This window comes from Schistocerca americana, chromosome 3, assembly GCF_021461395.2.
Source record: "Schistocerca americana isolate TAMUIC-IGC-003095 chromosome 3, iqSchAmer2.1, whole genome shotgun sequence".
NCBI lineage: Eukaryota > Metazoa > Arthropoda > Insecta > Orthoptera > Acrididae > Schistocerca > Schistocerca americana.
Genome location: NC_060121.1, coordinates 527,532,982 through 527,558,611, shown reverse-complemented (window position 1 = coordinate 527,558,611; position 25,630 = coordinate 527,532,982). Strand labels below are relative to the sequence as shown.

At 40.8% G+C, this 25,630-nt stretch overlaps 1 protein-coding gene across 1 annotated transcript in view; it reads left to right on the top strand.

Annotated features, from left to right (window-relative positions):
• The window catches only part of LOC124606192 (testis-specific gene A8 protein-like), a 119,721-nt gene that overhangs the window by 858 nt on the left and 93,233 nt on the right, over positions 1-25,630 (top strand). The gene's annotated exons all lie outside the window — the stretch shown is intronic.

The following is a 25,630-nucleotide window of genomic DNA, read 5'->3' as shown; positions in this document are numbered from 1 at the left end:
CGCGTGACCGTTACGGTCGCAGGTTCGAATCCTGCCTCGGGCATGTATGTGTGTGATGTCCTTAGGTTACTTAGGTTTAAGTCGTTCTAAGTTCTAGGGGACTGATGACCTCAGAACTTAAGTCCCATAGTGCTCAGAGCCATTTTGAACCGCAAACCCCACGTAAGAAAGTACTGTGTAGTGTAAACTAAACTGAAGCACATAGGTCTCTTGTGGATCAATTTCTAAGGACATTGTCACATCAGAACTGACAGAGCGTTTTTCTTTCCATTTGCATTCTTAATCTATTATTCTCATTTTAATATTTATAGCTTTGTTTTGTAAGGTGTAATTTGATATTGTAAATGATACAAGCTATGCATACGGAGACAAGGGAACTCATGGGTACTCTGTATGCATGCCGCCTTAGTCTTGCACACACCATGTTTGCACACACACACATCTCTGTTTGTATTGCTTTTGTACAGCGAACACAATAAACAGCATAAGAAAGCAGCAAACATGGATAGTTATTAGATATTTGTAGCTCCACAGCAAGGAGATAATTTGACATCATTATTAGACCAATCTGTGGTTCACCTTGCAAAATTGATACTTACTTTTTAAATTTTCGTATAGCACAACAAATTGTTTTAAGATCATTGCGCTGAGTTGAGCATTGATAGGGATTTATTACATTTAATTGATGCCATTCGTGTTAGAAGTACCCATACAATGCTCAAATGCAAATCAATATGTGTGAGGACTGTAAGTCAACATGTATTTCAAATGCTAATGGGCAAGCAATCCTAACAGGTAATTACGACAGGCAAACCTAAAATATTGTTGAAACTTTTAAAATCTGACCTTTGTTATTCAATATTGCCTTTTACTCTAGATGGTATACCTGGTGTGCATATTGTTGTGTTGTTTCTATGAAGATAATATCTTCAACACGTAGCTAACATTTAATCTTAATTGTCAGCAGGTTCCTTGGCTAAGAACGAATATACTATTTGTAGTAGTAATCGGCACAAGACATATTGAATTGGTAAAAAGAAATCTTGCATGGGTGACGGTTTTCTGAGTAAAATGATCTTTGATCGTGCTTGATTGAAATCGATGAGGTGGCCAAAATTTTGCTTGTGTCTGCCCCATTAACCTTTTATCAGTGGATCGTCTACTGCACAAAGTTCTCAGTTGAAGGCCTGGCAAAAGGCCTTTTGCCAGCAAACTTTCAAATTTGCTTAATAATTTCCTTCCCTGTAGCATTTTTGTTAGTTCATTAATCATCAGACTGCTATTGCAGTGGTGAATATATTGGATAATAACGTATTCTCTCTGTATTTTGCACTAATTGGTAGTAAACGTAAATGTCGTGTGACTAGGGCCTCCCGTCGGGTAGACCGTTAGCCGGGTGCAAGTCTTTCGATTTGACGCCACTTCGGCGACTTGCGCGTCGATGGGGATGAAATGATGATGATTAGGACAACACAACACCCAGTCCCTGGGCGGAGAAAATAACCGACCCAGCCGGGAATCGAACCCGGGTCCTTAGGATTGACATTCTGTCGCGCTGACCACTCAGCTACCGGGAGCAGAGTCTAAATCTAATTACTTGTGTGTTTTGAGGCGAGGATGGGCTGGGTTGCCTGATGTGTAAGGAAACAGAAATCTTGGCCGCAACCGCTTTTGGGAGAGGCGCCAGCAGGTAGTGCAGTGGCGTGTCGGTGGGGAGCCGGACTCTGCCCAGGGAGCGGGATGCACTGTTCCGGCCTGTTCTGTGCGGCGCTGCTTTCGTGACCTGAGGTGCCAGGCCGAGATCACGTAATAGCGTGGCTTTTAGAAACCCCGCTAGCAAAAGTCTCTAAAGAAAGAACATAGTGGTTGCTGAAAACCTCCATGTAGTCTGAAGCCCGGAACGTTGACCTCTGCAAGCCAGGGCCTGGATGAGAGGCTAAAACGCGAACGAACGCAAGTGTGTCATTAGCGTAGTGCTTGTGACGTCAATGTCTTTGTCCCTCATAAGTCGAATAAAACGCCAAATACCGCCACTGATATTTGAACTTGGGTGGCGCTAGATCATTGCAAAGAAGGAGGAAGACGCAAATTTTCGGCAGTCGTGAGTAGGTTAGAGATGTGGACGGTGTAAGAAGAGGTGGGAGGAAGCCTACGTGCCGTGGAGTCGCAGTACTGGAAGCGGCGATTTTGAGACATATGCTTCTGTGTGGTATTCGAGGTCGTGCGTTTCTTTGGTAGGTAACTGTTGATATTCTGATAATAGTGGTTTGATTGCTGTGGAACGCCGCAATTTGCACATTGTGTGTGTAACTGATGGGGTGAAAGCCAGTGGGGTGCCATACTGTGCACATGCAAGGAAGGAATATGAAGTCCGGGGGCGCTGTCTTATTCGAAAGTGAGCACGGCCATCTTAGGTGCGAGTGAGTACATTGCTACCAGCCACATTGCACTGATTTTGCCAGAAACTGTGATGGGAGAAAAGTTTTTGGGTGCCATCACGGAGTTTGATTCGCTTCAACATATTAACTTAGGGATTGGTGAGTATTAAATACGTGATAAATGGTTATAAATTTTCGTATGTTCTGTAATCTCTATGTGAGCAACTGTTGTAGAAGAGCGAGGTTTCGACCGCGCTTGACAGGACGAGCAAGCTGCAGCCAAGAGTCTCCCCGCTCCCGCAGCAACAGACATCAGCTGTCAGACCAGAGATATCTACACATCGAGCTGGTCGCTGTTCAACGAGACGACGGCCGCCGAAGAATTTACATTTAATTGTTAAAAGAATTGGGATTGTGAGGTGATTGTCTAAATTTGTTCTCCTACTGTTTTTGGGATTTAGGAGTTCAGTTCTGATTTCAGTCGTGCTAGGGAAGCCTACGCTAGGGCTGGTAGGTGCAAGCTCTAATTAATTATCGTGTCTAACGATCACCGTGAAAGACAATAGACCATGGATACAGATGGAATCGCGACTAATGAATTTCGTGAGAATATCGCCAAGAAGTTTTATTGAATTATTGAGTTAGTATTCGGTCGGCGTTATAGATCAGAACTTAGGGTGACCGAGTTGTTAGAAATGTTTAGCATTGTATCTGCTTCAGTTTATATTGTTCCTCAAGAGAAAGTAGGATACATTAAAGTAACTGATTTGAGGTTAATTTGGGTCGTAGCGGTGGAGAGATTTTTGTTACCATCGTACATGTGGAGGAATTGGTTAACTGACGCTGCAGTAGTGTGAACAAAGTTTATTGGTGATCACGTTGTATTGGAAGTAACGGGCTAGCATGCTGCTGTGAAGTTACGTTCTAATTTTGGTGAAACTGTGGTCCATATTTAAAGAAATCGATGTTTGAAAGTGTTAGTCGGTCACTGGACTGGACTTATAGAGCGATTTGTGCTATTCCTGGTGCTCACAATACTCTAGAAGTCGTTGTGGTTGAAGTTGGTGGATGTAGTATTCATGCACGATCTAAGGTAATTGAGCGGTTGCGGTATTTGTGCGATTTTGGACGCTCACTCTAAGATAGCTGAGTGTTGAGCGGTTTATGTTTGTGTATGCTTTGAGTACGCACTACAGCGTTAGTGGCGAAATGGTTGCGATTTTGTGTACCACTGAAATTAAGGCAGGAACCAGGATCTGCAACACTTACGTAAAAGAGGACACAGTTATTGTTGCCCATAAATTTTGTGACCCTAATCTTTGAAGACAGACCTCATATCCTATCGGAAGCAATTAATTTATTCGACGATATTCAGTTCCATTGCTGGGGAGGGTGACTAGTGGTAAATGTAACTCAGGGACCGTTAGAGGGAACGCGATTGCCAACATCTGAAGTCGATGAGCCTTGATTGCTGTATTACAGTTAGCACAAAAATGGTGGCGGCACGTAGGATTTTTGTTTGTGTTTTTGTTTTGTCTGCCCTATCTCGATTTTAAGTGGAGATTAGACATTTTGAATGTCACTCGTTCACTTGAAAGTTGCATTTGAGACACTAATTTCAGTCTAATAAATAAAATTCAAAATTAATTTTAAGTTCAGAGTCTAATTTTACAGTGGAAAGGATTGATTCCCCACTAAAAGATACGCAAGTGGCGTAAATAATAAAGAGCTACATTGATGCTAAGTAGTTAAAAGCCAGTCTTGTAAAGACAAGGTAGTTATTCCCGGTCACAAAGAGCTAGATTCAAGAATTAGAGTTTTGTTGAGGTTTTATTACAGTTTAAAATCTGTAATTAGAAAAAAAAGATTTAATTAGATTTCATATTAACTTCTTTATTCACTTTACGGTTATTTCAAGAATTTAAAGACAAAGAAATAAGACAAAGGATAATAAGAAATAACGTTTGCAGATTGTAAGAGAGTTAAAAGTATCGCAGAGATAGCTATCGCTATATTGCTGGTTTGCAATGAAATTATAACTTATTTAGCTGTATATATGTAAGGAGGAGATCCCTGATCGGGGGACACATTTTCAACTGTCCCCGTTGACGTATATCAACGCCTGTATACAGCTAAGGGTATTCATTTCATTGTATTGATTTAATTGTAAATTCCGTAGCTGTATTCGGAACTATCGTAATAAGAAACGGTTTATTAAATTTAACTGAACAGGCGGGTATGAAATTTAAATTTACGGTAAGTAAGTGAATGTTGGTCACGGCAAATATTTATTACCCGTTTATAGGTGATTTTGTTTTATAGTAGTGAGTGAAAGATTTTCCCGTAGTAAACTATACTGATCATTCGCGTGAATAATGTAAACAACCAGCGATAATTACAGTTATTTCGGGTTATACAGTAGTTTTCTAAGAATTTTAATCATTTAAATTGTGAATAATAACGCCTTAGTGAGGCCAAGTTACGGGCTATACGGTACGCAGTTTTACTGAGACTTCTTGAACGGTTGTTGTCAATAGCAATCTACGCCATGGCTCATTGAACGGGCGTATTTATGTATAGGATTTAATCAAATTCCAATTACTATAACGAGAAGTACCAGTTGACCATTCACCATTCACCGTACACACTTTGTCAATACTATTGATGAGTGTGATATTGACAGTGTGTGTACGGTGTAATAGGGGCATATAACCTGTCTACTCTGTTTTAGTCGGATGCGTAGTTTGTGCGCAGTTCCTATTACATTCACACGATTAAACACCTCGGACTAAAATTTAACGATTTCTATTGGTACTGAGACGAAATGTGTCTAGTCTTGAAGGCAGAGCTATTGCCAGTATACTGATTAGTCACCTCTCGCTATGCCACTCTACATAGATCGAAGTGGCAGAACACAGTATACAATCCATCGGCGAAGCTGGAGCAATGTCACTGGGACCCGTATCACCTTTTTGTAGGCAAAAGACTGCAGTAAAGTGACACAGCTCCATGCTAAATTATTAACGTGGAAGTTCCCACACATCATCGAGCTGTTGACTGGTGACTTGTTCCAGAGTATGTATGCTTGATCTAATGTATTCAGTTATTGATCCAAACAGCAGGTAAACATCAGCGTATAATAGTATCGGATTTTATGATTGGGCAGTCTGAGCAAACCAAATCCATATATAGACAAGTTAAAGTCCATTCTCTTTCTACTGAGTTGAATTTGTGTTGTTAATGAAGATTTTGTAAAATAAATGTTCTGGTTGAATTCAGCAATCGAGTCTCCAGTCAGATTGTACCACCATTACTGTTAATCAGCATAAAGAGCTCCAGTTACTCATGTTTTGGAATACATTATTGAGATGAAAGTAAGTCAAATAAAATTCCTCTAGCAGCGACTTAAGTGTAGGATGCTTTTCTGGTTAATATTCTGTAATGTGCGGGTCTGATAAGATTTGTGAACATGATAAGGCCTTTTACCTAATTAAAATACACTGATCAAACAATCACGAATATTCGAGATGAAAAGGGGACACTGTTTACTCAATTTAAAGTATGGTTAGTCATCATAGCAGAAGCCAGATTAAATGTCATTTAGCGTTATCCATAACTTTGCTCACACAAAATAAATTAGTGTTCATTTCATTGCGTCAGTGAGCATGTTTTTTAACAATCTTCGACAGTATAAAGAGAGACTATTTTACCAGTTATAGCGGATCTGGGCAAAAGAAGAAACAACTACCAAAATTCAAATAAGTGACAAACCATATAGTCATTAACATCATCATCGTCTCTTGTAATCACGATTCTGGAAATTTAAATGAACATCTTTGAAACAATCCATTAACCCACATTTAAAGTAATTTTTTCTTTCGACACTGGCCACACATACATTAAAGGCTCGAACAGAGCATAGCACCAACGGATGGGGGATGGATGTAACTGTCACCAGCCCCATATAGGAACTGAATGTTGAACAAAGAAGTCAGTAACTGACAATACATCACATCCCATTCGTGAACACATTCAAGTAAAATGGACATCCGTAAATGGCCACTGCTCATGCCATACCCTGCCACAGGCCGACGGATCCGGGTAGGCACCGCAGCCGCCAGCCAGCTACCATGTGGACTCTGCCAGCCAGTTTGAGGGAGGTTTCCTTGACCGTAGCCAATCGGAGGGGAGTGACATCTATGATACTTATATTTGCTAACAACGTACCACATACACACATTACGGTGCACGCATAAAAGAGAAGTGTAAAGTCCGTCTCCAGGTACAGCCTTATACTTTTTGAAACGAATGTTGTACCAACTATATTGAATTTTGCGTTGAAAACAGCGAATATAATACTGTAATTCAGAGAATTTCTGCGTCAGATATACTTCTCTTCCACGAAGGACATACCTAAAATACACTCCTGGAAATGGAAAAAAGAACACATTGACACCGGTGTGTCAGACCCACCATACTTGCTCCGGACACTGCGAGAGGGCTGTACAAGCAATGATCACACGCACGGCACAGCGGACACACCAGGAACCGCGGTGTTGGCCGTCGAATGGCGCTAGCTGCGCAGCATTTGTGCACCGCCGCCGTCAGTGTCAGCCAGTTTGCCGTGGCATACGGAGCTCCATCGCAGTCTTTAACACTGGTAGCATGCCGCGACAGCGTGGACGTGAACCGAATGTGCAGTTGACGGACTTTGAGCGAGGGCGTATAATGGGCATGCGGGAGGCCGGGTGGACGTACCGCCGAATTGCTCAACACGTGGGGCGTGAGGTCTCCACAGTACATCGATGTTGTCGCCAGTGGTCGGCGGAAGGTGCACGTGCCCGTCGACCTGGGACCGGACCGCAGCGACGCACGGATGCACGCCAAGACCGTAGGATCCTACGCAGTGCCGTAGGGGACCGCACCGCCACTTCCCAGCAAATTAGGGACACTGTTGCTCCTGGGGTATCGGCGAGGACCATTCGCAACCGTCTCCATGAAGCTGGGCTACGGTCCCGCACACCGTTAGGCCGTCTTCCGCTCACGCCCCAACATCGTGCAGCCCGCCTCCAGTGGTGACGCGACAGGCGTGAATGGAGGGACGAATGGAGACGTGTCGTCTTCAGCGATGAGAGTCGCTTCTGCCTTGGTGCCAATGATGGTCGTATGCGTGTTTGGCGCCGTGCAGGTGAGCGCCACAATCAGGACTGCATACGACCGAGGCACACAGGGCCAACACCCGGCATCATGGTGTGGGGAGCGATCTCCTACACTGGCCGTACACCACTGGTGATCGTCGAGGGGACACTGAATAGTGCACGGTACATCCAAACCATCATCGAACCCATCGTTCTACCATTCCTAGACCGGCAAGGGAACTTGCTGTTCCAACAGGACAATGCACGTCCGCATGTATCCCGTGCCACCAAACGTGCTCTAGAAGGTGTAAGTCAACTACCCTGGCCAGCAAGATCTCCGGATCTGTCCCCCATTGAGCATGTTTGGGACTGGATGAAGCGTCGTCTCACGCGGTCTGCACGTCCAGCACGAACGCTGGTCCAACTGAGGCGCCAGGTGGAAATGGCATGGCAAGCCGTTCCACAGGACTACATCCAGCATCTCTATGATCGTCTCCATGGGAGAATAGCAGCCTGCATTGCTGCGAAAGGTGGATATACACTGTACTAATGCCGACATTGTGCATGCTCTGTTGCCTGTGTCTATGTGCCTGTGGTTCTGTCAGTGTGATCATGTGATGTATCTGACCCCAGGAATGTGTCAATAAAGTTTCCCCTTCCTGGGACAATGAATTCACGGTGTTCTTATTTCAATTTCCAGGAGTGTATAAGGGGGCAGTCATATGGAAACGAGACAAATGGAAAAAAGTAAGTAGGCTTTTCATTATATCAAACGAAATCGCTATAAATGTTAATACATTTATACCACTGTGAGAGAAGACGGTCAAAACATTCATGGAAACATGTTGGCGGTTGTCTCGGAAGCCTTATTGTACCCAGGTGTGCACTCTTCATCCGAAGCAAATCGACGGCCACGAGTGTCCTTCTTCAGGGCTCTAAAATTTGGAAATCGCGCGCGGAGAGATTAGGACTACGTATTGGATGTGTAACGGCTTCCCTGCGAAGTTTATGTAGCACAGTCGAAACAATGTTGGCAACAACTGGGTGAGCGTTATCCAGTAACAGAATGGTGACGTCCACCAACATTCCTGAGCATCTGGGCTTCATGCTGAACTTCAATTTTTTCAAAGGGTCTTCATACCACTGTGCGTTAACAGTGACACCATATTGCAGAGGGTCAATGAGCAGTGGGCCCTTACAGTCAAAGAAAAATTCATCTTGACTTTCCCAGAGATGGGGTACCTGTTGTTTCGACAACGGTGCAGAAGTTACGTTGGAAAGCCATTATGCATCCTTCATACAGTCCCGATCCATCCCCTGTGATTTCCATATTTTTGGAGCACTGACGAAAGACTTTGCTTCGGACGAAGAGGTACACGACTGTGTACAGTCATGGTTCCGTAGGTTACCGTACATATTTTTCTATTAAGGCATTGACCACCTTCTCTTCTAGTGAGATAAACGTATTAAGAGTTACGGTAATTACTAATGAAATAATTTACAGCTTATTTACTGTATTGCTTTCCGCCTCTTTCCTATTTGACTATCCATATCCGTGGAGGTAATTTATACCCACAGGAAAGGAAAACATGCTATTTGCTAGAAACTCTTCAGTCTAGTCACAAATCTGACATGATAGTCCGTACTTTGCTCATGTGGCGTCATCACTGAACTGTATTGAACACTAATCAGAAGACGGGAACACGATATTATGTTCCAACACATACTTCACAAAATCATCGAAGAGCAGTTTAAGCAGCACCGGTTCATAATAGTTGTATTCTTTAAAGTTGCTTGACAGAGAACATCTAATGTACAAAGGTAAATAATCATTCTTTCACTACTCCTTTGCGAGAGGAGTGGAAAAGGGTATGAATAAAAGTCTGATTTGATCCATTAGAAATGGTTTTTGAAAGCCTGCGACTGTGAAAACAACAAGTTTGTTTATAAATAAGTCTTCTGCTACCAGTCACGATTTTTCTTTATTTATTTTTCGAACGACGCGTAAAGAAAAATCCTGACTGGTAGCAGAAGATTTATTTATAAAAAATAAAAACCATAACGACTGACAGTGATACACTATATACTCCATAAAGGGTTGTATGAAGGATTTAGAGCATACAGAGTCGCTTTCCCTAGGGTTTGTCACTTAACAGAAGCAGCGTAAAGGTCTTTCGCTTCGAATAATATGATAATTTCACATGTTTAGTGATTCGTTGAAGTCCATTCATCCCTCCTGTAAACAGAAAGTGAACTAGTGTTCAGCGTATTTTGAAACGATTTTTCACAAGAAGTTTTCCATTGTACATAGGACATACATCATCTCCAGCGGATTCTTATTGCCCAGTCTTCTGCGTTTAGCGTCAGGTAGACACTGAGCTCCATGTCATTTAAGAAAGATAGGCACTTTATGGACATACATAATGGAAGTAGATCTATAGTAGTGTCTTGCTTAATACAATGGAAGCGTTGAGATGGAAATATGTTGTTAGCGATTTTGGTCACAAAATATTTCTAAGACGAAACTTTGATGTTAACTGCCACATATTTGCGATCAAAGATAGATGGAAGCACGGTACATCCGTTTGGAAATGTCGCAGAATATATCCAGTGAGTTTGTTGTTGGAGGTATACATCGAAGATTTCCACAGGATTTCCAAATCATTCGTAATGAATGCAGGTGTGAGTCCTTAAACAACACGCTTACATTTCAATTCTTTTGCTGGTCAAGGTTGCGAAGCGTACCAGACGTGTCAGAGAAGGTACATTTAGAAGTTTGGTACAGCATTTCACAGTAGTATATTCCCTGCCATTCATCTATGTGCAACTGCGCCACCCTACAGCTGACAGCACATAGTTAATGTAGCAGAAGTACTATGGCTCTGTGCTTCAGACTACCACCACAGTGAACTATATACACCACCAAACAGAAGTAGCGCAGTTCAACCCACCTACCTCAGACATTCATTCTGCTAGAAGACAGAATACGGTTCATTATAATGGCCTCCGAAATGTCCCACACCTCAACACGCATAGACATCAAATGGTTCCAAGCGATTTCTGGCTCATTTTTAAGGGACACCGGTGTTAGTTGCATTGATCTGCAGTAGTATGACTGATTGTTATACGAGTACCATACTCAAGTACGAAGCTGTTCGTGCAGGAAAATGCATTACATTACTTCTTAAAGGACGTGAAGTCTTCGTGGCTCAGTTGGCAGAGTACTAACGGCAGTAGTAGTAGTAGTAGTAGTAGTAGTAGTGATACATTTATTCCATGTATTCAAACAGTAGGATCTATGGCGAATTCACTATGGTAACAGCAGTAGTCTCACACTATAGACTGAATTAGATTCCCAACTAGCTGTCATAGTAGACTCATACCACAAATTCTCAATTAGCTGTCCTGCAATGATCACACACATTTAGATAGAAGGCAATATTATTCTGTAACTCAACTGATTTTCGCAGTAGGTAAGCCTTGGTGTGATGGAAATTTGACATCAGTGCACATAAATCATCAAACTCCTGTCATCGTTCCTATGAACAGAAAGGGATCTAATGTCCAGGGTGACATTGCATTTTTAGTGATGTTTAGGTGATTCCGCCTAAAAATTGAAAGTGTTTTACGTCTTATGTAATTCAGCTAACATTTCCAGCAGATTTCTGGATGAATCCGAAGACGTTAGCGATACGTGAAACTTGTTTGCAATCGGTTGGCAGGATCGTGGGACTTCTATTATGAAGCTCACAAACTTCCATAGGATATCTAAATCATTTTCTGATTAATGCCTATATAATTCCTCCATTTGTCCGGGAGGTCCTTCTGCTGGTCCCAATAGTGATTGTCAGGAGCTGTTATGTGAAATGACCGTGTGTGCAGTCTCGGGGAAATTTACAAGCCTGCTAGGTTGCAGGACATTGAAATGTGTGCAACTGTAATGAAAATTGTTCAGGCAATCATCGAACTTAGAGTTAATCAAGATCGTGGGGAGATTAATTTTATGAAGGCTACTTTGAAATCTTTCAGGCTTTGAGAGTTCTACATGAGGCAAGAACACAAATGCCTCAAAACAATATCAAGTTCTCTCACTCGCCTCCTAAAACTGCAAATAAAATAACTGCCCATAAAGCACTCAGCATGGTGTACAATCCAAGGCAGCAATCCTGAGCGTACTGGCGCAGTGTGCATCGTTCTAAGTTTAGAATTCAAGATGGCGATCCAAGATGACATCATCAATGATGCCGTCATCCAAGATGGTAGACGTGAGGATGCACGTCAAGCATGAAATGTTACCAGCCTCACTTAATGTAATTGTTCATATTTTCGTAGCATTGCAGTTGTGTATCCCTACCACTCACTCATTCTCAGCATCGAGTCCTTCTGGCCATCGTTAGTTGTTCCCTGTTCTCTATGGTGGAAGGGTGGTGATCAACATGAAAGGCTATCAGATGTGTACCATCTCCAGACAGAAAGAAATAAGTCGCACAGTTGGACATAAATTCTAACCCACTCCTCTTCTTCAGTGTTTATTATTCATAATCTATGTATGCATATGTGTGTTTTTTCATGATTTTATTTTATTTCTCCCCCAGCACAACAGTTTTCCAACATGATGATGCAGTGCTTGGCACTTGTGAACAGCAGTACGCTCGAGTGGAAATTAAGTCAACATGCAGAACTGTTCCTGGCCTTTGATTTTCATCTGTATCCATCATTAACACCACTTAATCAGTCTGCATACAAGGTCTCTGGTGCAGCACCTGATACATCGAAGATGGACACATATTTGTTTCCAGACTTCAAGTTTCCACTACGTCCAACTTCTGCGCCTATCGCCGAAACTCCTGCATGTCATTGTACATTTGAGAAGAATGTGTTTTTATTTACTGCAGTGCACAAGATGAATTTGAGTGACAGTAAAAGTGTTGTTACAGGCATATTATCAGATTGGAAGTTCATTATTTCTGAAAATTCATTAATTACTGACATGAAAGCAGTATCATCAGACTGTCAATGGTACCAGTCGTGCCGCAATTCAACACAAATAAATCCATTGTTCACCGCTCAAATACCAGCAGTGTTACTGCTTTGACATATATTATGTGTAGGGTACTACGGAACAGCATTGAAAATATGTAACACTGAGAATAGCACACAGTTCATTCACTTTCTGTAATCTACATTCAGAAGCTAGATGTATGCGATCTCAGCCATCCAAAGTGTTGTGAATGTGCATACACGGCGTCCTCACAAACGTAGTTCTATGTAACTGTTTGGTGAAGTCTTAAAAAGCTTACCCTTTAGAAAACCTCAGAAGAAAAATTCATTGTTACAAACTTCGATTAGTACTGTATATGACGAAGCAGGTTTATGAATGAAGTGATGGTATCAATTCCTGACGTTGGTGCAGAATTACACACGTATTTGCGCTTGTATGCACTAAACCAAATTATAATACTTAACTGATCGTCTCCCTCAGTAAAACAGCTCGATGATACATCAGAGCAGAAACCAAGTCATCACACAGAACCATTTTCACACTTTGAGCTTCCATTATCACCTTCATCAAACCACTAGCATTGCATAGTGCACCTATGAATGTGCCGTTATTCCCTGCAACATCAAGCAGAATGCGAGAGTTAGTAAATGTGTTGTTATAGGACTGGCAAATGTCCGAGGAGACAACAGTTGAGCTGCTGGAGAGTCCTAGTAGTTCATACATTTGCAACGTGGGAGATATTTCACTGTACAGTTGATACCATGTGAAAGAAACTTGGCACATTTTTACGTGAGATGAAACTTAATTGTTCATTTTTTGCTAAGCCAGAGAGACTTAATAGTTGTAATAAGAAAAAACCTATCTTATAATAAAGTTATAGTACCGTTCTTCATGTTACAGCAGAAATTTAAAAAGAGTCTCACTGTATACGTAAATGTTATATATCTTAACCCACAGAACTATCAAAACTCTAGACATCCACTGCACAATATTTGTAAAAGTGTTAGACTACACCTAGAGAGGACTTTACAGTCTACGTCGTTGTTATGAGCACATGTTAACATGAGAGATGAAAACAGATCAGCTGAAGCAATATCAGAGAGACATAACAGTTCATGCATTTTTCAGTAATTGTTAGCAGTTCATGGCTAGAAGAGGAAAAAAGAGTAAGGAATGCGAATGCTCAAAAAAATTACTGTTTGAACAGGTGAACCGTACAAGTTGTCTGTGGGAGGATGAGAGAATGTAACAGCACATTCACAGCTGCACCATGCAGTGGTAGCGATTCGGTGAGTGGTAGAGATGTTGGTGACAGTAGAAACTGAAGGTCTGGAACCAGTTCTTTGTGATGACTTGATTTCTTCTCCGACGTATCATGGTGCTTTTGCTCTGAGGGAGACATGCATTGTATTTTGCCTTAGTATATAGGAGTGCAAATATGACCTTCGTTCTCCATTAATGTCAGGCACTGATGCCATCATATCGTTCATAATCCTGCTTGCTGAAGCAAAGCACTCAATTACATTCATAGCAATGAATTCTTCATCTTCTGAAGCGTTCTGATGAGTAAGTTTTATACGACTTCACCGTATGATTCCATAAAATCCATAAAATTATGTGAGGACTCCACTTAATATGCTCGTCCACCACCACCACCACCACCACCACCACCACCATTACTACTACTACTACTACTACTACTGCTAGTACTACAGCCACTCTACCGACTGGGCCACAAAATCCAACACGTCTTTTAAGAAGTAATGTAGTGCATTTTTCTGCACAAACACTTTTATAATTGACTGTGATATAATGCCCAACTGCGCTACTGCAGATTAATTTAACTAGCACTGGTGTTCATTATAAGTGATTTAGACATCCCCCAGATCCGTTTGATGTCTATGTGGTTGTTTTATTTATGTTGAGGTGAGGGACATTCAGAAGCCAATCTAACGAACTGTGTTCTGCCTTCTAGAAAGATGAGTGTCTGCGACAGGCAGGCTGAAGTTCGATTGTGTATATAGCTCACGGCGATGGTAGTCTAATACAATCAGACACCCTACTTCTGCTACGTTAACTGTGTGCTATTAGACGTAATATGATACAGTTACGTATAGCCGAAATGTAGGGAATGCTCTACTGTGAAACGCCATATCAAACTTCTAAAAGAATTTTCTCCAACATATCTGGTAAACTTCGTCACCTTTACACCTTTATCAGAAAAAGAATTCCGACATTAGCGTGTTGTTGAAGTAACCACTCCTGTATTCATCCTGTGGAAGCATGCGATGTATGTGCCCAACAGTTAACTCACTGCACACATTCTGTGACACTCCCAAATGAATTCAATGCACTACCATCTATCTTTGTATCTTACTGGTATCAGTGCGGACAGTCCGATTTGGCTGTTATTGGTCTACCACAGAGGACTGCAGATGGGATGTTGGCAGACTTCTCAGGCAGTCCAGATATCATAAACTCTGCCAGCACGGAAAGGGTCTCTCCCTCAGTGTGATTTTAAAGACACAAACATTCCATCATACCACAAGTGGGCAGATCCAAACTTAGGCTAACCTCAGAGAGAAATTTTTTAAATTTACGAAAACTGGGCTAGCAACATTTTTAAACTTAGGGAAAGTGGGCTCCCATTTTGAATTGAAATTGATTGAATTTCAATTGAATTGAATTAAATTGAATTTAAGTTCGAATTAAATTGAAGTGAATGGAAGGAAACTGAACTGAACCCTCGATATGCTGGAAAAATTATATGTTTAAAGTCGGCGGCAGGTATAAAACTTCATCCGAAATTGTACTGAATGCTCTCTCAGAAGGTTATCTTGAACAATTAGTTCATGAGCCCACTCCAAGCGTAACCAAGCGTAAATGGTTGCGAAAGCATACTTGACCTCTTATCAACAAATAGTCCTGGACAAATAGGGAGTATCATGACGACACCCACAACTATCAAAAAGAAACATGAAGTACATCTATTTAAAAAAAAAGGTGATAAAAATGCTCTTAACGCCGTTACAAGAGACAGTCTTCACTCCTTCCGGTCTGATCATGTAAGCGTAGAAAAGTTGTGGAATGATTTCAGAGAGATAGTATCGACAGCAATTGAAAGATACATACCACATAAATTAATAAGTGATGGTACTGATCCCCCATGGTACACAAAACGGGTCAGATCGCTGTTGCAGAAGCAGCGAAAAAAGCATTCCAAATTGAAAAGAACGCAAAATCCCCAAGACTGGCAAAGTTTTATAGAAGTTCGAAATATCCTTGAAATCCAATCAAGAACAACTGCCAAGAAGAGAAACATAGAAGTAGATATCTTCGGTGTCGCAAAGCAGCTTAAATCACTTAGTAAAGGCAAGGCTTCTAGTCCAGATTGTATACCAGTCAGGTTCCTCTCAGAGTATGCTGATACAATAGCTCAATGTTTAATAACTATATACAACCACTCGCTCACAGAAAAATCCGCACCTAAAGACTGGAAAATTGCTGATGTCACACCAATACCCAAAAAGGGAAGTAGGAGTAATCCCATATCACTAACGTCGATTTGCAGTAGGGTTTTGGAACATGTACTGTATTCGAACATTATGAAGTACCTCGAAGAAAACGATTTATTGACATATAGTCAGCACGGGTTCAGGAAACATCGTTCTTGCGAAACACAACTAGCTCTTTATACTCATGAAGTAATGAGTGCTATCGACAGGGATGTCAAATTGACTCCATATTTTTAGGTTTCCAGAAGGCTTTCGACACCGTTCCTCACAAGCGCCTTCTAACCAAACCACATGCCCACGGAGTAACGCCTTAGTTGTGCGACTGGATTCGTGATTTCCTGTCAGAAAGGTCACAGTTCGTAGTAATAGACGGAAAGTCATCGAGTAAAACAGAAGTAATATCCGGCGTTCCACAAGGAAGTGTTATAGACCCTTTATTGTTCCTGATCTATATTAACGACATAGGAGACAATCTGAGTAGCCGTCTTAGATTGTTTGCAGATGATACTGTCATTTACCGTCTTGTAAAGTCATCAGATGACCAAAACGATTTTCCAAAATGATTTAGATAAGATATCTGTATGGTGCGAAAAAAGGCAGTTGACCCTGAATAAAGAAAAGTGTAAGGTTATATATATGAGTACTAAAAGAAATTCACTAAATTTCGATTACGCGATAAGTCACACAAATCTGAAGGCTGTAAATTCAACTAAATACTTCGGGAATACAATTACAAATAACCTAAATTTGAACCATCACATAGATAATGTGGGTAGAGCAAACCAAAGACTGCGATTCATTGGCAGAACACTTAGGAGGTGCAACAGGTCTACTAAAGAGACTGCTTACACCACTCTTGTCCGCCCTATTCTGGAGTATTGCTGCGCAGAGTGGGATCTGCATCAGGTAGGACTGACGGGTGACATCGAAAAAGTACAAAGAAGGGCAGCTCGTTTTGTTCTATCGCGAGATAGGGGAGATTGTGCCACAGACATGGTACGTGAATTGGAATGGCAATCATTAAAACAAAGGCGTTTTTTGTTGCGACGGGATGTTATCATGAAATTTCAATCACCAGTTTTCTCCTCCGATTGTGAAAACATTCTGTTGGCACCCACCTACATAGGGAGAAATAATCATCACGATAAAATAAGAGAAATCAGGGCTCGCACAGAAAAATTAAGTGCTCGTTTTTCCAGCGCGCCTTTCGAGAATGGAATGGTAGACAGACAGTTTGAAGGCGGTTCATTGAACCCTCTGCCAGGCACTTCATTGTGAATAGCAAAGTATTCACGTAGATGTAGATAAATTGGATTGAATTGAATGTAACTGAAAGTAGGTAAGTAGACTAGTTCAGACTGGTTACTACCTGCTGGCAGAAAAACATATTTATGCAGTCAGAAGGTAAATATTGGCATCCATTGTCAAACGTACAGGTGTTGACCTCCAGGTCAAACAATCACCTTTTTCTCTGCTAAGTACAGCAGACACACTTTGACCTGTATAAGAGAGAAAAATCCTTGGGTGGCATAATGTTGTTTGTTCCAGAACTAGTGTGGGGGCAAGGTAATCATAAGAGACGATGGCTTTTGTCCTAGAACCACAGGCTCTGACTGGAAGTAGAAAAACATCTTTTCTCTAACAGGAATGCTTAGACCTGCTGGGAAAACAAGCATCCTTTGTCTTAGGTGATTGAAATAAGGAGTTAATGGAAATCTAGCAACAGTGGAAGCTGTGCTCGTATTACAGGTCATTCATCTAGGATTCCAGCAGACCAATGAGCCATCGTCGATTTGTGTATTTCCGTCGATTTACAGTAAGGACAACAGTCCTACTTCCGCAGAGAGGTCATGGAAGCAGGGGAAAGACCATGTGGCAATATAGAGCAGTTATTCAGATAAGCCTGACAGAACAGGCACCACACATATACATAGCAATATCTATAAGCATAGGTGGCTCGCAGTAATTTCAGTGTGGATGCACTCTATATTCGAACTCTTTTGGTACTCAGCCAAAAGCTGCGAGGAGAGGGCTTAATGGAGAGTGGACGCTGCTACCTTGTGACAAGTAGAGAATTTTATGTCAGATGGGAAGCGTGTCTGGATGGCAAAGGTGGTTAAGGCGACCGCTCGTGTAAATCGGGAAATCTGGGTTTGAGTCCCAATTCTGCAAGATTTTCACTTGTCGCTGTTGAACTTATTTCAGTGCTCAGTTGCGACCAATGTCTTCATTTCTCTTAAAATCTCTCTTACAGGTGCTATACAACTTACAGGACAGTTTACTTAAAACAGTTGCATAACGTTGTCTTCTTTTTAAATTTATGCAGTTGGAGTTGTGCTTAAAACTTGTTATAGTATAATTGCATCAAATGAATTTTTCATAACGTGGCAGTGTGATTGTGTGTTCATCCTCGGGACGGACTACTTGGTGAAGGATATGATTTTTATCAAAGGTACTCATCTGTCATTTATAATTTTTATTTTTTATAATTAGCCTTGAGACACTCACTCTTTTCCTTGCTGGCGCACATGTTAACTTCATTTTATTAAACAACAAGACATTTACTTTCCAAATGATGGGTATTACAAATTTTTGGTTCTTGTTGTAAACTTCATTCACTCCTATTGACTTAAAAAATGGAGTATTAATTTTCTTACTCATTTTCTCACTGGTATCTTATATTCAGTCGTTCTTTTTCATTCTTCCTTAAAGCAAGAATTACCGTTGTTTCACTTCAAAACAATTTGTTTACAATTTAATTGATATATTTTTTACATATATGTATGTACTATCATGTGTGTTTTACTATATTGACCTTGTTTTAAACTATATATATATATATATATATATATATATATACACTTTAAAATATGGTAAATATAGTAAAACACACATGAAAGTTCACAGCTATGCAATAACATAATATCATAAAAACATTAAGAGTTAAGATATTTATAACACAAAATTCGACTTTACATGCAGAATTCTCATTTTCTGACACTGTGCATCAAAATATTGTGTATACATCTGTAAATAGTGATACAAAAATGGTGTAATCAAATATTAAATCCTACACATGTTCTGCATATATGATTTAGTTTAAGCAAATTTAAACAAAATTAATTTTTTCATTACATATTCAAAATAGTCAAGTTTTTAACGAAACTATCAGCCATTGACTTTACACTTGTGGATATATTATATTATAATAGTGTTTATTTTTTATGGTGAAGACCTAAAAGTCGGTCTCTGTTACACAAATTTAAGACATACAACATTTTATTCATTCATCACCAAATTGTCTCTGAAAGAAAATGCATAGGAAATACTATCGTAGGTTTGAGGCACTTCATTGGTTCGTCATAGTAACTAGTTTGGTAACAGAGGTACGGAACTAGCTTCTGAGTTCAGGTTCACTATTTCACCACTACCAGAATAATCTGAAATGGTACACATTAAAATTAGTTTAACGAGAAAGCGTACTGGTCAAAATGCAAGGCTGTTCTCAATATAAAGTTTCTCCCTGTTGTCTCTGTATCACGCATATATGAAATCGTTAGTTGTGTTCATAGTATTGGTTACCATAACGTATCTTACAAGTTCAAGTCCTTAGTATGATCAGACCTGGTCATATTTTATTGTTGCAACAATAATGTAATGACTTTTCTTTCTTCATCTGAATCATGTGATTCATCGAAACTGAGTGGTCTATTTACTCACCTGACATCCTGTATTGCTGTATTGTCATTATTGTTTATCCATGAGAAACAGGACGCCTCCTGGACTCACTCAACAAAACGTTCCTCTCTGTCCACAAGGCTCTGTAGTGTTTTCCTCTCTCACATCACCTTGTGAATCGTGAATATGTTTGTGGTTGATTCAGTGTTCATTACACATAAAACAAGCACATTCAGCACATGGACAACACAATGGCTCGCTGACAGTATCTACATGCAAACCCATATGACGTCATCATTTTGTCTGGATGAGCTAACAACCACAGGTACTGTGGCACCTACTACAGGTGACTGACCTGCTGAACTAGTTTCACAGGGAGTGCATGACACCAAATCTCTGCTGGGCAATAACGCATCGATTTACTCGTTCTTCGTGCCCTCTGTCTCATTCAGTCTGCAGCTTTCTTGTGTCCTCCTCCAACGGGTGACTGGTGTGATATGAAACAGTAAGACAGTGCATACTTTAATGTCACGCCTTAGAAAACACAAACACCTCTTTGCTGCTATCATTATTTCTTTAACATCGTTACAAATGAACATCCATAAGTTTATGTACGAATTTATCATTACTCATTACTGTTCACAAAATTTCGAACTTAACTAAATATTTTCATTTTAAGATTATTTCAACTTTTATAACATATGTGTAATTCTTTAATTATAATGTTGTGAGGTAATGGCCGAGTTGTGGCGCTCAGGAAATAATCGAAGTTCCGAGTTGGCGTGGCCGCACGGGCCGCTCAGCAAGCAGGGACCCGGCAGTGGCCACGCGGTGCCGAACGTTAGCTGAGCCATAGGGGTAGCCCCAGCGCGTGGTCCAGCGAGCACGTGGCTGGGAATTCCTTGTGCCGATGAAAGAGACTTGTATGCCGGAAGAGCCAAAGGTGGCGGACTTGGCGAAACCATAATGGCAGACATTTCATAGTTCGTATAGAAATTAATAGTAGCCAGATGAATCACGATACCTCAAAAAGAAACATGTACATTACTATTATCTGCACGGTGATTCTGATGGTGTAATAAGATTTTTAATATCTTTATTAGTTCAAAGCTTAATATTTGACTTTAAATTATACAAGTAACACCCAGCTACGAATTTCCAAAATCCAAACGGTTCATCCTATTTTGACGATCGACATGTCTTTAGAGCTATTAGTGTAAACCTAAATTGGTATAAATTACAGGCGTGTAACTGGAATAGTACATGAGTTATTGGAGGTCAAAGTGGCTGATTGCTATTGATCGCGTCAGGCTATAAGTACTCCACAGTTACACGAAAAAACGCTAGCAGAATGCTTATAAATATATTTAATCATCTATATCTTTGTTTATATCCGATATATACTATTCACGAAGAAATTGGTCAAATATTTATTGTGTTTTAGAAAGCACAGAGACATTAGGCTACTGGCCTACCTTTGTTTCCATTCCTTTGCTATATGTTTATAGTCCAGCCGTAGGAATATTTATTTAATTTCAAGCTATTTAAATGTAAATCCAGTATTTCGAATGTGTTTCAAAATGTTTGTGAGTGTGCATTGGCTTGGAGACATGGTGGAAGCACTATCATAGCACTCGTTACTAAGGGAGGCAACTACCAAACTGAATGAAGGGGGAGTTCTGAAGAGTGCGGTGCGAGGGACAGTTGCAGAGGAGAACAAGAAGTGCTGGACGCGACGGCGAGATGGATGCACGGTCACGAGAGAGACTAGTAGAGTGTGGAGTTTTGTGCATGGTCATGGAGGATAGAAATATTTCGGAGTGCCGACCTGTGCTCTTGTGTGATTTCCGTGGCTTCTGCAGTGAAGAATTAGTATGCGTTCAGGAGTGAACATCTTGCGAGCTATGTTGTTGTTCATAACTAATTATGTGAAGTAGGAATCTATTGTTTCCCTGTTATTCAACTTATATTTTATTTAACTGCTGGACCATCGACACCAATAAGTGTTTTGCAGAAATATACCGCATTCTCAAAAGTATTTCTACTATCGTACTAATCATTTAAAGTCGTTAAGATAGTATCTGCAGATTTTATTTAATTGCTAACTTTCATTTATGAATTTCTGTATTAATTCGCAATTGGTGAGTGATAAGAACCTCCGACCATTCGATTCATGTGTGTATTCATATTCTATACTGTAGACTCAGCAGTATTTGGCTTGTAATGCGGTAACTACGTATCCCATCCCCTAGACGTCGAAACCAGCCAATTTTAATATTTCAACTTTGAGTCGGAGGGTACATAGTTGAGTGCCACCAACTTCATTTCATTTCATTTCATTTATCATTTAGAAAGCCCGCAATGTGACTTTAGATTCTTTCAAAACTCTTCTTTCCACTGTTGGAATGAAATGAAATGAGCATATGGCATCGTTGACCGGGAGGCCCCATCTGCTGGTTTTGATGCATGAACAACAGACAATCGGATGGAATGCATGTGCAGATCCAGGTGGAATATTCGTTTGCATTATTGACGCGAAATGCCGCTCTCTTGAGACAGGTGTCGTGTAGATTTGGTAGGACTCAGAAGCATTTTGCGGTGAACTGTAGCCAAATTTTCTGGTATGCGGGCGCGTTTCGGAATGTTTTTTTGACTTGTTTGAAACACATCCTGTATGACGCCGTTTCGGGAGTAAGAGTTTCATGGCACTCTTTGCTGGCACTTTGACACCATCAAACTCCTCAGCAAACAACTGACCACACCGTTTCCACGATTTTGTTGTCACATAACTTTCCACAATCAACACCAACTGCTCGTCCCCTTTGCACTGCTCCACTTGCACTAACATAGCACGTACTTCTCTCTGAACTGGCATGGGTCACGTTGACTGGCGTACATTATATGCATACATTCACGCCCAGTCGTGCCCACTCGTCCGGGTCACTTTCATTTCGCCCATCCTGTATATACTGTACTACATTCTCCCCAATTTTCACTCTTATTAGATATGCAGTGCGCTCTGTTGTACTATCAAACTCCTTGGTTCCTGCTGCTAGTGTTTCTTTCAATTTGTCACAATTACAGGCAGGACTCTTGTTAAACTTATCATTACTACTTGAGAAGTAGGAACCTCCATTGCTAATCAACTTCTTGGATTGTTTTCTCGTTCTTCATTCCCCTGATTAGGATTGTGCCCATGTACTTCCTCTGTTTCCTCTGTCTCTTCTCGCTGATCGTTTCATCTTCAATTGTTTCTCATATCATCTATTCAATACTGTTGTCTCCATCATCTATGATCATTCTCCCTTCCCCATCCATTTCCGTGTTTTCGTGGTAGGTTTCGATTATTCTGTTGCTGGTTTTCTGGTGCAAAATGAGTCTGTATGAAATGCACAGGTTCCCATGCTTATGCACTATGATTATATCCTAATTCTTGCAGTAAGTTTTGAATTCCTCAGACATCTTGTATGTGTCTTCCAGATTTTATGATTTCCCACTGTATCTGATGCAGTGGCTTTGTCAAACAAATTCAAATTAATTCTGCTGGCTCATAAGGCATGTACAAGAACTGATTCATACCGACCATCCTCTTCAAATATTGCATTCGGTCCTGCCACCCCAGTCCTGGATAATGCTTCATCTTTAGCATTCCCAGTTTGACTTGATCATGCTTCACTTTAGACCAGTTTTCATTGAGGTCTGTATGCTTCATACATCTTAAACTCACCTGCAATCGCTCTTGTTCTCATAGATTCCTCTTCGCTGACGTGTGCACATTAAAAGTATATAAGAACCTTCAACATTGCAGCGCGTCAGTAATCGTTGGTTAATATATTAAAAAACTAGAAACCCGCCTCGACTGCGAAACAAGCACCTAGTGTTTACCTAGGTTTCGGCGTAGATAACTACACCTTCTTCAGAACAATAAAACCCACAAATGCCTAAGAAGACCTTTGTCAATGATTAAAAGAACACCATGGCTGTACATTTATAAACGAAAAAAGGGAAACACAAACAGTACATATGTACAAAGCCTAAGCCGTTACTTAACTTAATGGTGTAACCTCCACCTCACACCGGCCTATGTTCGATGGGCCATGACTCCTCTTCTTGATTTTTGCCTACTTCACTTCTGTTTATTTCCTTTTCGCTTTCATTGCTCCTCGAGTTTCCAATGCCCTCCTTTTCTTTTATTAGCATGTCTAACGTTTCTCGCGTTTCTCTATTCCTTCGGCTGATGTGAGCCTGCCTCTCACTAAATTGTACTGTGCCTCTACTTTATTCATGCTCTTGTACGTTTACTGTTACTGTCCTATCAGAAGTTGTTCCACTGTGTGTTGATAACTGCTTGACGGCGGTGGTCAACACTTCAGCTTGCTCTATGACTTTGCGTAAGTTATTCTTCTGTGCGTCAAAGTTCTTCTAGCCATATTTTATTTCTTCGATAACTGCTCTCTTCCAGGTTTTGATTATTTCGATGCTCTAAGCGTTAATATCTTTGTCTTTCCTTAGAGCGTCCGTAGCTCCTTTCGTATTTTGAGTCAATGTCTCTATCTTCGTATCAGAATCTTGTGCCTGCTCATCGACCTTCTTCGTGAACTGTTTCAGTACTTCGGTAACCTGACCATCAATCTTTCATTTCACAATTTAATGTTTTTCTTGTATTTCTTTGCGTATTCGTCGAATTTCTTTTTTTTTTTTTTTTTTGTTTAATGCGAATTGCGCATCTCTTTTTTCCTCGCTTTTCTTGAATCGTTCTTCATTTATTTCCTCATATTTCTTGAGTATTGATTCACTTATTTTCTCTTTTCATGAACCGTTATTCAATTAATTTTTCACTTCTCTTGAATTTTTTAGTTAAGAAACTTTGCAAGATGAGTGCTGCCGGTTGCTGAAGTGTGGACTCACGAGTTACCTCACGCTGTGCTGCGTTATCGTTGCATAGAGATGAAAGCCTGGGTAAACAGTGCATAAAAAGTTTATTGGCTTATTGAAAAACCAACAATGGGGGCAGTAAATGAGTAACTGGCAGAAAGATACAACTGAAATAACCAAAAATTGAAAATCTGGACTCACTTTGTTTTAAAGACAGCTGCACTAATAGAGCTTCACTGTTTCGTTGTAGTGTCTGCAAAGAGAGATAGTACACACTTAAATGGCGTAAGGCCAAAGTATGAGCAAGAAGAGATAAATTTACTGTCCTTTAATTCAGTAGGAATTGGAAGTTTGACACCATGAAACTGCGAATGTTTACAAAAGTTGTTGCTGTAGGGGCCATGTCTCAGAGCGGGCTGATGATGGAACAGTCTGCTCCACATAACTGCCGTTTTCTGCGTATAATTGGCATTAGAGATCCAATAGACGTGATGATTCATAAGAGAGACTCTGACTGACGAAATGATACCGCGGGTGGCGCCTGGCGCAGAGAGCTCTCTATAAATGCACGGGTCCGGCACCACTCATCGCCAGCCTAAATACGGTTGGGTGCCTGGATACTGTCGGAACTATTTAGCGCATGCGTGACCCCTCGGAAGCAAGTAGCTCCACGAAGCCGACGATCTATGGTGGCGAACTTGCTGCCATTTACTGGTCAAGCAGCGATCGAAGTGTCTGTCCTCTTTGTTGCTAAGGCAACCCCTGCAGATAACTGTGTAGGCCACCCGTTGGACGGCGGTGTAAGTGTGGTTAGCTTGTAGCCGCGACAGAGAATCGATCATATGCTAAAATTCATACAGGGGCAGTATAATGATAGCGAGACATATGGAAAAAAGTAATTAACCTATTTATTATTTCTAAAGTAATGGTCATAACTGTTGAAAATTTACCCTGCTGTGCGATATTATTGGTCAATGGCTTCATCGTAAAATGCTTGTGGTTGCTATGGAACTATAAGTAAATGATAATTGTAGAGTTAAAATC